At 31.0% G+C, this 14,683-nt stretch overlaps 1 protein-coding gene across 1 annotated transcript in view; it reads left to right on the top strand.

Moving 5' to 3' along the window:
- ZNF804A (zinc finger protein 804A) overlaps positions 1-14,683 on the top strand; it is a 231,436-nt gene that overhangs the window by 198,908 nt on the left and 17,845 nt on the right. The window lies entirely within an intron of this gene.

The raw sequence follows: 14,683 nt of genomic DNA, 5'->3' as shown, positions 1-14,683 counted from the left end.
TTTAATATTATTTTTATTTCCCTATCAATTGTAAATCCAAGATTGATTTTTTCAACACTTTATGTAAAGATGAGTTTAAAATAGGGGTGATGTCGGAAATGAAGTTAATAATACAGATTCCATTTTCTTATATACTTTACATTTATTAATAAAACATGTTGTTTAGTTAACTGGATATGATACAGCAGTCTTAGTTATCATCAATCTATAAATATTTTCCTTTTTAGTCATCACTCACAAATATCATCCACGTATCATTTTAGTATTAAGAAAAGATACATTTTTAACCCATGAACTTGCAGTAGCTTTCCATCTGAGTCATTTAGCATAAATAGGAGGGTAGGGGGAAATGATCACTTTAACTTCTTATAAACAAACTGTTTATATTTTCTTTTGCTGTGAATCCTTCTATTCTCAAATACCAACAAAACTGTGCTTGGAGAAACTGTTGCAGGGAGAAAGTTAGCCTTCATTTACATGCACACATTGCTATTAATGCATACTAAAGGATCTGATATGTCCTTGCCTTAATTTTTCCTTGTAGTAGATCCAATCCACTGGCATACTAGTCAAGGGTAAGTTTTCAGTAAAATAGTTATTTTCTAACATAAAAAGTCACAAATATACATATATCATTGATTTAAACATTAAAATTCAGCAGGAACTGTTTGTTTCATAAAAAGATTCTGGAATGTTGTTCCTGATGTGGTGGTATGTCTAAGAAAGTAATTTCTCTGATTTTTTCCAAGTACCAAAAAACACAAGATATGTTGTTACACATTTGTTTCATTGTTTAAACTAGGTATTTGGAAATATGTGTGTATTATTTTTATATTTTATGTTGTAAAACTATCTTACCAGCTGTTAATATCCTTTGCCAAAGAATGCTTCATTTAGTCATAGGTGCTAGATTATCAGACTCACTTAGATTATCACAAGGGCCTTTCCAGTTCTATGTTATTAGTGAAGTTAGGATACTGTTTACTGTACACAGATAAGCTGTGGGAATTCAGGGTGGATCTGGACTGTTATTTTGAAATCCAGAGGGTCATTTTGGATAATGCCCAGGGCATCAGACCCTAGAGACAGGTATACTAAACTAAATAAATCACCATGAACTCCAGTAGATAGCAGTCTTAATTGATTAATTTAATATGAAATAATATTACAGTAGCTAAGAATATCTAAAATCATATATTTAGCATAATCATTTTTTTTTAATTTGAGGAAATAATGTAAACATACATCATTTATCCATGTGGCAAATGAATTTGAAGAATCAAGAGACACGAGTACCTCAGGCAGTTTCATCATGAACTTCTGATACAGAAGACACTTTCCATCTTCACCTTCCCAGGGCTCTATTTCTGCATGTACAAACTGAGGCTTTGGAATAGATCACTTTCACTGGCCTTTCTGGATCTATACTTGATTTCATCAAGTGTAATACATAGTTAGGGCCTGTATATTCATCATAAATAATCAATATGTATTTGATTCCCAATTTCATATTTTCTGAGTGATTCACTCATATAAAAAGATTTGAACAGTTCCCAATAAAGTCATGTTATTCTGAATTTTAGCCATTGCGATTAAAAAAAAAAAAGTGGAAACAGCATCAGGTAAAAAGATTGTCCTCTAAACCCTTTTGCCTGTTCTCTGCCCTTAAACTAAAGCCACACTGTGTCTGTTCTCTCACCTGGTAGCCTATGGCAATTCAGAGTTATTTTCACTCTAAGAGATTTGTCACACAGATGCTATGAAGAGATAGCAAAAAAAATGATTGTCTTATTTCTGCTGCCCCACAAACATTTTGATTTTTACTTTAGCAGCTTCAGTATGTCTGAAATGTCTCCCAAAAGTCACTAAAGTGACCTTCACCGAGTAAGTCAAGATTCATTGCTTTATGGCATGCTGTTTTATTCTGCTCCAGAGGATGTCACGGTCAGGCCGGGTTGTTGGAATTTGCTCTTCCTGCAGGGACTTGGATTGCCATAGAAATGGAGCCACTTTATTCTCAAATTTGAACATTTTCTAATAATTTAAACTTCTGTTCACTAATCTGATATTTAAAAAAGAGATCATTCATTGATATTTGGGTATAAATTTTTATCTGCAAGCTAATATTTAAATATTAATAAGAAAATATGAGATGCAGATAAAGGAATGTGTGATTTAATGCATTTCAAACATCTTTCTTGAGATTTTTCTTGTTATGTGTAATTTAATCTAATTGTCCTCATTTTTTTTAAATCACTTAAAGATCAAAGCAGCGGAAGAACATACAATTTCCTCATGAAGATCCTCCCTGACCCCCTAAGTGAAACACACATATATGTCTAGTTAATCATAGCTCTCTATTGTTTTGACATTTCAAATTCAGACTCATGATTTTATAGACTTACACTGAAATTTTTGTTCATTCTTGAGTCTGAACCAGACTCTGGACAAAATAATCAGTTTTAGTATCTGAACCGATGTCATTTTCTCAAACTTTCTCCAGTGGAGTTCACCTCCTTCCCTGCCATTTTCCACTATCCATTAGGTTGATAGCTGTCTATTGAGTCAATCACTCTTCAGGGTATGTGAAATATGCTACATCTTTAAAAAAAAGGTCTCTACTCTATGTTACCTAAATATAATTATCTCAAAAAAAGTAAAAACAATAGACTACAGTATGAAAATTCACCTAACATGTAAATTATGCATTACGAGCCAATCAAAAAAATGCCTCTCCATTGTGTTTGTTACTACTGACATTTTTATTTTTGTAAAAAAGAAATAATAATCACTATAAGGAAACCATTTTGAGCCCAAGTGGTGTATCTTTATTTTTATTGTAATGATTATTTATTAAGTCTTAAAAATATTCTTCCTATAGTTTACATAATGACTTGGACGATGCATCAGTAAAATTGTACCCCTCGATTTTACTATTATGTTTTTATTATACTACATTAATGATGCTGTAATATTTTTTGAGATGATGTCTATATTAATTAATATTTTATAGATTTATTTTATACTTTCGACTATATAGATTTATACTTTCTTTTTTAAAAAATGAGACAGATTCTATGAATTACTCTTAATAAAATCAAATTTTAAAATAAAATTGATACAGAAAGTAATAAATATTTTAAAATCTAAGGTTAACATATGTGGGAAATTGGGAGCAGTACTTAGCATCGAGCATCCTAAAAATCATATTTTTATCTCCTTCTAATCAGATCAAGAGCTAAACCTTAAATTATCTACTCAGAGGATTGTCTCATAATATATTTCAAGATTGTTCTGGCTTCTCTATAAACTAAGACATCAGGATTTCTCTTTTCTGTGATAGGAAGTGGAAATGGTATAAAACAAGGAAACTTTAATTCAAGCTGAATATTAGAATTCCCAGGAAAGCTTTCAAAAATATTACTCTCGGAGTCTGGTATAGGTTCAAAACATACCTTATGTTTGAAACTTTCCAGGTGATTAAAATATGAGGCCAGGGTTGGAAAGGAGAGTGAAGGTACCAAGGGCCATGAGGTTACTGTTTAAGTTGCCATGTGATTATATTGTATGCTTCTATGATATAGAGAGATAGTAAAAGTACTTTTTTTCTTATTCCAGAATGATTATTGAAAAATGCTTAGAAAGAGGATAAAGAAAGAAGCAAAGACAATGCAGAGAGAATCAGTTAGGTATATGTATTCTGATTTCTTCTCTCCAGGCAATGACCCAGACAGGGGAGATATCTTACAAAGATATGTTGAAATTATGGACTCTGAAAGAGAATTCTTCACACCAATATAAAACTCAGCCTACATCAAAGTAAATTTGGCTGCAGAATATGTTTAAGCAACAAGCTTTTTTGTTGGATCTACCCAGGAAGCTCTGTTTAAATGTGCAATGGATAGTGCCCAGAATTTCCCCCTTGCCTTTTTAGGGGGACTCAAAAAGCAACTGCTTTGAGATTGGGTGATCTGAGCCAGTGAGCAGGATGAAAAGTATAACTATATTCAGAGATGTCTGTTTTTCCAGTGAGAATGAACACACGGATAAATTTTAGTCACTGAAGAGGTCTACCAAGTCCTTAACGAAGTGAGAATAAACAGACAATGGGATACACTAGGCGGTGACTTCAAAAATGGAGGCAGGAACATTACTTATGGTTAGAGAAATCAGGTACTGTATACAGAGAATATATGAACTTTGGCTGCTAAAAGCTCATTAAGCTCTCTCCTTTCCCTCCATATTCCCAGGAACCAAGATTTGGCAGGTGGTAGGAGAATAAATATGAATTGAATATACTTAGCAATTATTCAGGAAAACTTGTTATCAGTAATTATTCATTAAATATGGGTTGAATTACTATTCATTTTCTACTACCCAGTGGAGAATGGCTCAAGTAACAGGAAAATAATCTATTTAGAAAGTAAAGAAGCAAACATTTCTTTTTATATCTATGACATAATGTGTAGAAATTTTTCACCCAGCTGTTTACCAATGAACATTTTATTGTTAATTACACGAATAACTTTCTTTATCTTTTTGAAGCTATGACAATGATCAAGTCGAACCAAATTGTCAGGATATTCTAAATTATGTCAAATCTGATCACAAATAAATGAATAGTAAACAGTCTATGGAATGGTTCACTTATTATGTTTGCCTGGCTACTTTAATATTTACTTACATTTAAATTTAAAGTGAATTACTACATTTAGAAGGCACCAGCAAATATCTTAAACAAAACTCAATTTCAATAATCTAAATAACCTATAAGATTATTTAAAAACAATTTATATTTATTTGTACAAATAAATAATAATGCCTCATGGAGTACTAGAAATAGAGAACAGGATAATGAAGGCAAAAGATGTATAAATACATATACTTGTATATATATTGCTATTTTACACACACACACACACACACACACACACACACACACACAGTAACTAATTTTCATTCCTTTTTTTATCCAGAAATACAAATATTTGCAGTCTTGACAATTTAAGGTTGAACATGCTTTACGTAATTCTTATCTCTATGAGCAAAGGAGCATTCTAGGGATTTTGAACGCACTGCATTTATATAAAATTGGTTTCTTTATTATGATCATACACCATGATAGCAGAACATGGTAATGTTTTCAATTCTATCTCTAAGAAATATATCTTTTTGTGAAAATTTTTAGCTGCACATTTAGATCATCTGTACTTTTTCAAGTTGCCAAAAGTATGATACCTTTTAAAAAAAATCAGATAAGTCACAAAATTGGCCAAGTTATTGTGTAACCTGGTATCATCAAATCTTTATATACCAGAATTCTGTTCTATTCCTATAATCATTGTTCTATGAACAGATAACTTCCAAGATGCCATGTATGATTATCATAATATTTTTATATAGACTAAAGATGACTCTAATAGAAATGTTTATCCTGAGAAAGGTAAGAAATAGGTCTAAAATACTATAGATCATTCATAGTTGCATCACATAATTCTAGCAGCTTTCAAATCCCCAAGCCTTGCAAATGAAGTCATTCTTTTTATAATCCACAAGGTAAAGTTTTGGTCACTTTCTACCATTTTATTCTAAGCTCTTAATACAATCTACTACAAACACACAAAACCAATCATTGAGTTTTTTAACACTTTCTATTCTCTACTCTTCCTCCTTTTAATTTCAGTATTACCTAATCTACTATAAAATAACACTTTTTCTTAATGATAATATTTTGTTCTTAGTGACAGAGACTGATTTTTTCCAACATCTCCCTGTTCTGTGCTGCACGTGTCACCATAGCTTTGTCTTATGTCTCTAGATGTAATCGGTAGTATTCAAAATTGTTTTCCTAGTGTGTAAGAAATTGTCTAAGAACAATTTTAAATAGTTAATGCTATGTAAAGATAATTCTACATAGCATGTGCCTTGATGTATATTCAGATACCATTATTTAATATTAAATTATGATAATTAGTACCTAAAATAATGAAATTTACTCTGAAAAGTAAAGCAGAATTTCCAACAAAACTATCCATGAATTCCCCCCAACCTGAACCTCATATTCTATCTTTCATCTCTATCTTCTGTCCAGCTATTGAAGATAAAATGCATAAGAAACATTACCATGTGCCCGTGGTAACATATGCATTTCAGGGATGTGGTCTGCTGTGCCCCTAGCCTCACTGAAGCATTCAAACCCTTTGCTCAGCCTGATTATCTGATTTCTCTTTGTTGTGTGTTCTGAGTTTAAGTACATAATTGCATACTGAGATATACAAACTTTCAAGAGCTTAACCCAAATCTATACTGTGTTGCTTAAAGACCGAACAGCACTGTATCAAAATCATAGAGTCCAAAGCTCCTTGAAAGTACTATTAGCTGCCTATGAACATTGGGAATTCAGGAATTGTTTTTGTTGTTGTTTGTTTTTACTGGTGAACTACGAAAAAAGGGAAAAAATGCAAAAGAGATAGAATATGTGGAGAAAAATTTATCAGTTCTTCCTGGTAAATCTATTGCTTTTATATAATCCTATTTTTTCAAAGACTAAATTTTAAAGCCACTTACAGTCACATGCTATATTTTTGACATATTATTTCACTAAAATATGTATGTAATCATTTTTATATTCAAAATTTTAAAGTTCAAAATTGGTTTACCCTAGTAACAAAGTGATTTTTTTCTTAACATTATGTGCGCTTATTTTTAGGTACATACAATTTTGTACTCTACATCATTCATTTTAATACTATCAATATCATTTTTCCATTTTTACAGAATTTTTATAATAGTTGTTTTAATGGATTTATAACATCTCATTGAGTATTTTTTTTAACTTAAACATTTCCTACTGTTGCATTTATATTTTAAAATCTGATAATATAATAGCCCTCATCTTCACTTCAGATTCTCAATTTTCATCCTTGCAAGACCCTGAAAATAAATATAAAATATAAAAATGATGTTAACATTTCTTGATTTTACAAATATCTAGCAAACTAATCGAGACCTAACATACTAATTTCATAGAAATAATTTTCAAAATAGCCACAAATATCACAATTTTCTGAATTAATTTTATTTTATCATAGTCAAAATAATTTTTATAGTATAACTCATTTGATATGAAATTTACTAAAATAAATATAACACTTGATATAAATTTAATATTGTATATTTTTACAATAGGTACTATGTATTAAAGATATGTATACTCACATACCTATATATTTTTATATTAAAGTATAAATATGCATACCAAATGTATATACCAAAAGTATTTCATATGTTTGTGTGAATGTTTTTGATCATGTTTTTTGGTGTTGCTTCTTGTTCAAGTGCATGCCCAATTAAATGCATTGCACCTAATAGGCACTATAACACATATAAAGTATTCAATTAAAAAATCCATCAGAGTAAATATATTAATCCAAAAATCATTTTCATTATACAGATTTCACTCTGTCGGAAACTCTGATATTGTATGGTACATTATTCCTCATCCTTTCTCCCACTGAACTTTTGCCTCAGTGTATTTGTAGCAGTTTGGAAAATGCTGTCTATATATTCCATCGGGGATGACTGCTTTTATTTGTAAGATAAACAGGAATGTCAATAGGGAAACAGTTGACACTTCTTTATTGATATTTCCCAAGACAACCAAAGGTAAAGTTGGAATCATCACCATGCTATTTTCCACCCAGGGAAGCATGATTCATGTCACAAAATCTGCCAACCAAATCCTCTGTACAATATTCAAAATCACTTTTCTCAGCAGATCAGTGTATTTTTTAAATTTAAAGATAAGTCACTGTGTTATCTTACATCAAAAAAGATGTGTACTAAAAGCTTAAGCACATGTCTGATAAAAAGAAGATATGCTAGATGCTAACCCCAATTTTATATTTACCCCAAATATTTCTGTAAGCTACTGGACCTCTTTTGCCCTTGAGTCTATAAGAAATGTTATCTTCAGTTGTTGCAATCCAAATATAATTCCTATTAGGGGAAAGAGAAAGAAAAAATATGGCACTGTGTCAAAAAGTATCAAGATAATATGTTTAAAAGAAGATCACACAGATTATTTAGCTTGTCTTTGGCCACAATGCTAATTTAGTAAAGCAAAACAAAGAAATAGAGCAAACAAAAATTATAAAAATTTTATTTTGAAAGTGTCCTACATAAATTAACATATACATATATATGTATATACATATGGATATATGTTACCTCTTTTCTCTCAAATGGTAAAATCACAACCATTATAAATGTAAAATGACATATTCAAATAATTTATTCAGCTAATTAATCAGGAAACAATAACTAACATCAGTTCCAAGGATTACTTAAAGAATAACTATATGGTTTCACAATATATATCTCAAAAGTTTCTTCCAGATATAAATAAGTGCTGGGGATATAATATACAGTATGATGACTATAGTAAACAAATAAACAAAAAATGTTTCTTTCAGCCTTAATAGTCTGGCATTAAGAATTGATATCTTTGTTTTTAGTTCTCTCACTTATCAGAGTACCTCTTACCTGACTTCTAAAATAAAAGGTTATATTGTACATATATATTGGACTTAGCCAATTCTCTATTCAGACAAATTCTCTTCCACATTGGAAATGATTTCCCCATTCCTTTTACAGATTCTTAATGTGGATAAATACTTTTTTCCATTAAATTTTAAAAATAACATCAAACTAAACAGAAACATAATTAAAAGTGTAGTTAAGCAATCTTTCCAGATGCTGTGTTAGACATATAGCAATAATGATGAACTGAAAATATTATTAAATCATTTCAGAGGTCTGTGAAGTTTGAACACCCTGGTGAGCTGTTCGTATGAACACTGAATCATTAAAACAAAGCAAAACAAAAAGGCAAAGAGATCACCAAAATATATGTGTGTGTGTGTGTGTGTGTGTGTGTGTGTGCATGTCTCTCTCTATATATGTATAGACACACAGCTAGGTGCTCATTAAAACAGAAACTGTAATAAACAGTAAGATATATTCATTCAAAGAGAATTGTGTTGACTGTTTTCTCTCCCAATACTAGTCTAAAAACACAGTTTTAATTCTGTGACAATCTCTTCTAGAAGGCTCTCAAGTCATTTAATTAAACTGATTCTGCACTAGGAAAAGGAAATGTGCTTGAAGTTTTCAACTCTAGCAAAGAAATATCATGGGATTTACACCTTGATTTTCTTCTGTGTCCAGTTTGAAAGTGTTCAGTAATCTCATATGAAAAAGCAAGTAAATCTAAAAGGCCCCCTTCTGTTCCACTTCTTAATAAACATTCTCTTCCTTAAATGTATTTGTTTGCGTTATGCACTTTAGTCTTTGTAGACATTGAATCTTTCCTCTTCTTTTGAATATGTCACTCTCTATTCCTTAGGTGTAATAGAGCTAGATTAGAAATGTTCATTGTGGTAAAATAAAAATAAAATGCATTGTGTTATTACTACTAGGAACGCATATGATTAAAATACTGGAAAACTATAGTTTATTAAAAGCATGGGAAAGTTATGCAATAATATTTGCAATATCATTAATTTCCATAATTTTCTGCAGATTTTTAGGTGCTCGAGATAATAAAAATAAATAGATTGTCTAATCAGGCACATAAAACAGGTCTTAACCTAGCATACATCATTACTAAACATTTCAGGAATACAATTACTCATAAATAATAGGTGAAGCAGGGAGAGCTCTGAAGCCACAAACACAGCCCCCTAGGTCATTTCTTTCCATATCAGATCTATCCATGTTCCAGATTTATATATATAAGGTCTAAGTAATATGTATGATTCATATCACTTACACATAAAAGGCCATTCAGGTCATGAAACACCTTCATGTTGTGCTCAGCTAGTGACAGAGCTTACCTGACATGTTCCAGAGGCATGCCTTTAATTAACAGATTCCTGCTTTGTGTACCACACTAGATTATCAGATATTTCCTGCTGAAAGCATTCTGTGTTTAAGAACTCTACTGCTAGTAAATAGTATGAATTGTTTGCCAGGAGGTCTGTCATTAGCATGTTTGTAAGGAGATTTGACTGGGTCACCTGTGTTCTTTTATTCTGAAAACCTTCCGCTTAGCCATTTTTTATCATATCGACAAAACATCATCACTCAATGGCAGTTTTAATTCTTTCTTTACAAAAAAAAAAAGTATATTTTTGAAGGAGTTCAAATCTTTAATCATATATAACTGTTTCCCAAAAGGATGACAAAATTAAATTCTGGGTTTCTTATTAATCTATCATTAATAACTGTAATTGAGTCATGACTTAATGTTGGCACTATTTCTAAGCAAAGACTGATGGAGAGTTTGTGACATTAATTTATTAGTATTATTTGAAACTTAGAAACAGAACATCTACCTTTACCAGGTTTTAAAATAGACCATTTTATTGTTAAAGGGAAAGAAGACAGTACTATAGAGATAATTAAATTGTGTTCATATAATATTCTCCATTTTACTTTCATTATATTTTAAATGTTTTCCTCTGACCATTTGAATATTTATTTCTTTACATAAAACAGGTTTTAAAGTTGTTAATAGGTATGCACAAATACAACACAGAGAATGGTCCAGAATTATATATATAAATCTTATTCTTCTCTCTCCATCCTATCCTCAGATGCAAGAAGTAACCAAATTTAACCATTTTCAAAAGTTCTTTTAATTGAAAATACATATTTAAATATTTGATATATATATATATATTTGATTTATTAATTTTAGAATGAATTCTGATGTCCCATCTGAAAGATAAAGAATTTAGTATTTTCATCTCCCACTTTCTTCCTCCATCTACTTGTGATTTTCACTAAGTATACTATTATTCATAGGTTACCTACTAGTTCCTTTTATAACTTTAATTAATGTTTTTTTTATTTTTCTTCATCAACATTAGATATTATATATCGACCTGTTGATATAAGATTAAAAGATAAAGAACTTAATATACCTATATTTTAACTTTTTCCTTTCTTCATAGTTTTTTATAAATTAGACAATTTGAAAATGTTAAAGAATACCATTAAATTTATTCTGTTCTACAACTGCAATGAAGTCATCAATGTACTGATTTTATGTTGAACTATTTTATGCCCAAGACCGGTTTACATGTTATGATTAAGTCAGTGTTTTTTGTAGATCCAAATTAGTAAGTGAGCACAGAAAGTAGGGAATGTAATCCTTTTACTAAATCCTGATACTTTAAAGAGGCTATTCCTGCTTTCAAGATTCAAAGGACTTCCTTTTAACTTCTTGTAAACTTTCTTTGATTCTTTTTGAAAATACTCAGCTGCTACTGACTCATATTTCTTGCTGTCTTTTCTTATGGATTTCTTTTTCTTTTACTGTAGTTTATCCTGACAAAAGGTCATATTTATGCTAATTGGATAACATTTTTTGCTTGGCATGTTTAAAAATATTTTCATTATTTCAACATTTGCCTGAATATAGAATTCTGCATTCAAATAATTTTCCCTCAAGTATTTAAATTTGTAACATTTTGTTTTATTTTATTTTCTATTATTCAATGTTACTAATTTCATTCTCACTTCTTTATAGGTGATATCGTTATTCATTTATTTTTTTCTTGAGAAGGGCCAGGATGATCAATGCAGAGAACTGGACCTATAACATTTGTTTTGAATGTATCTTTTCCTTGAACTCCAGTACAGACTCTGAGCTTTGTGTTATTGATACAGTGTGTTTCCAACTGGGGTGATTTTATTCCAGATACCTAACTAGAAGAGATGGACCCCTCTTTCACTGCTAAGGTCTTTATTTTGCTAGAAGAGACCCACTAGTTTAGTTGTTCTGAGTCCAGTTTTGAAACAGGTCTGATAATCACATTGAGGCCCACTCATCATTGCTATATCTGTCAAATTGGTTTGCATATTCTCTGGATATTCCTTTAGAATCACCACACTTCAGTGTTCTGGGCTTCTATGTTCCTTATCTGTATTTCCTGTCAATTCGATCTAATTGGTTTTCCATAATTCAGATTTCTTCAAAAATTCAGGTCATTTTCTTGGTTTAAAGAAGTTATTGTTTTAATTTTTTAAATTATACCATCATCTTATTGAATCACTGGAAAGCAAGGGAAGGAAAACATTTGCTACATCAGATATTTTTAGCTCATTTGAAATTGTTGATTTTCTACTAAAGGTTTCTTATATAAAATATAGGAGGGTTGTTAGTCCAGTTTTGTGTAATTATAGAATAGAACCCAAGTATTTTAGCATAATATTAAGCTTTTTTTGTCCTCAAGAGTAATGCATTTCCTTTTTAAGATCATCTTTGTTTTGTTCCTGTGGTTGATAGGATTCTAATATGGCCCCTCAAGATTCTTGGCCCTTGTACACACATCATCTCCCAATTATTCAATTACATGTTTATCTAGGTTCTACTATGAAGTGATTTTGCAGATGCAATTAAGATCCCAAACTGGTTTACTTTAAGATGATCTCATTAGGATTGACCTAATCCCATAAACTCTTTAAAAACAGTTTTATCTGGCTTGTCTAAGAAGCCAGCAATTCAACAAATGACGGTATTTGACACATGAGAAATTCTCAGTTGCTGGCTGTTAAGGTGGTAGGCGCCACATGAGAAGGAAGTCAGTAGCCTCCAAGAGCTAAGAGAGGTCTCTGGCTGACAGCCAATATGGAACAGGTATCTCAGTCCTACAGCCACAAAGAATTGAATTCTGCCAACAATAAGAATTAACTTGAAAGTACTTATTACCCTATAGCTTCCAGATGAAAATTCAGTTTGACCGATACTTTGATTTCAGTTTTGCCTACCCTGAGCAGAGAACACAGCCAGTCTGTGCCTGACTTTTGATCTAAGGACTTGTGACTAATAACTGTGTGTCATTTTAAGCCATTTTATTTTTTTATCTTTTTTAGGCAGAAATGAAAGACTAGTGCATTTTCTTGCCATTCTACATTTGTTATATTAAACTCTAAACATTGCTTCTACATTCTCATGTCATTATTTCTGACTTGAAAACTACCTGATGCCTTTTATTTAATTCCTAAAAGGTTTTTGTTTGTTTGTTTGTTTGTTTGTTTGTTTTTTATTGCTGTTGTTTTGTTTTTGACACTTACCCAAAACTTATTTGCAGTTTTTCCTAAGCCCCTTCTGGGAAATATAATATTTCCCTTTCTGAAAAATTTTCACTCTTTATCCTATATGTGATACATTTTATTCTGCCAAATTACGTGTTACTGAGAGTAGGAGACATTCCTTTATTCATCCCTTCGCTTCTACAGAACCTTCAGTAGTATCTCATATCTAGATATAAACAAATCATATTATTGAATTAAATCGTGACACTACAGGGACAAACACTGTAACAAGTTAAAAGAAAACAGTACTTTTGTTGACTCTAAAATAAAAGAATACTGATAGAGGTTTAAGGTCGTAGATTCAAATTATCAAAGGTTTCAGCATCTAAACGATAAAAATAACAATAACTATGTCAACGATTATACAATGTTTTGTAGTCAAGAAGCGTTATTATGTTTGTTGTTTTATTTTGATTTTCAAAAAGTTTGAAAAGGTAGGAGGTTCATATTTAATAGCTAGGAATACAAAGGTCTTTTAAAATATGATTTATAAAGTCATACAGATAACTAATTGTTAATGAATTCTAGACTCCCTATCCCTTGTGACTTAAACCTAATCTTTTGCCATGTTGTACTTTCCTGTTATGGTAAGTTTCTGCTAGAAAATGATTATGTCTTCAGTACTGTATTATTTTCCTATTGCTGCTGTAACAAATTACTACAAATTTTCTTGCTTAAAACAACACAAATTATCTTACAGCTCTGAATGTCAGTAATCTTAAAGTAAGATATTAGCAGGGCTGTTTCCTTCTGGTGGCTCTAGGAGAAAATTCATTTCCTTATTTTTTTGCAGCTTTAAGAAGCCGCCTTCATTCCTTAGGTCATAACCCTTTGTTCTATCTTCACAGCCAGCAGCAGCAGCAGCAGCAACCTCGTCTTTAAATATCACATTCTCTCCCCATCTATCCCCTTTCTCGTCTTTCACGTCTGCTTGTGTCATCATTTCTCTCTCTCTGACTCTGACTTTCCTGCTCCCTCTTTCATTTGTAAGGATGCTAATGATTACATCTCATACATGTGGGTGATCTAGGAAATTAACCCCTTTTCAAGGTCCTTAGATTAATCACATTTTCAAAGTCTTTTTGCCATACAAGGTAACATATTTGAAGGTTCTAGAGATTAGAACAAGAACATTTTAGGAGGATCATCACTCTGTCTACCACAAGTACCCATGGTTAGAACTAAAAGATAACTATATCATGTTTGTATCATGTATTAAGATTAGTAGACTTTAGAAAGACAAGTCTTCATTAAAACCACTACAATTAAACAGTTCAACATATTATACTAAAAAATGAAACTTAATAGGGAAAACTTACTTTATTGAATGTACTTTGTTAACCTCGTATAACACATATTTCTAATAAAGAACATTTTATAGTGTTTTCATAATGACACAAAATTGGGTTACACACAGAATGCAAGTTTTAAAAATATATGTATATAATAAAGAGCAGATTAGCAGTGGAGTAATAAAAGTAAAGGCAAAAAATAATATTTGCCTTTAATTTGTAACTTT

Source organism: Rousettus aegyptiacus, unplaced genomic scaffold (genome assembly GCF_014176215.1).
Source record: "Rousettus aegyptiacus isolate mRouAeg1 unplaced genomic scaffold, mRouAeg1.p scaffold_m13_p_2, whole genome shotgun sequence".
Classification (NCBI taxonomy): Eukaryota; Metazoa; Chordata; class Mammalia; order Chiroptera; family Pteropodidae; genus Rousettus; species Rousettus aegyptiacus.
The sequence above is the reverse complement of the archived record's forward strand: the minus strand, read 5'-3'. Positions and strand labels throughout refer to the sequence as shown.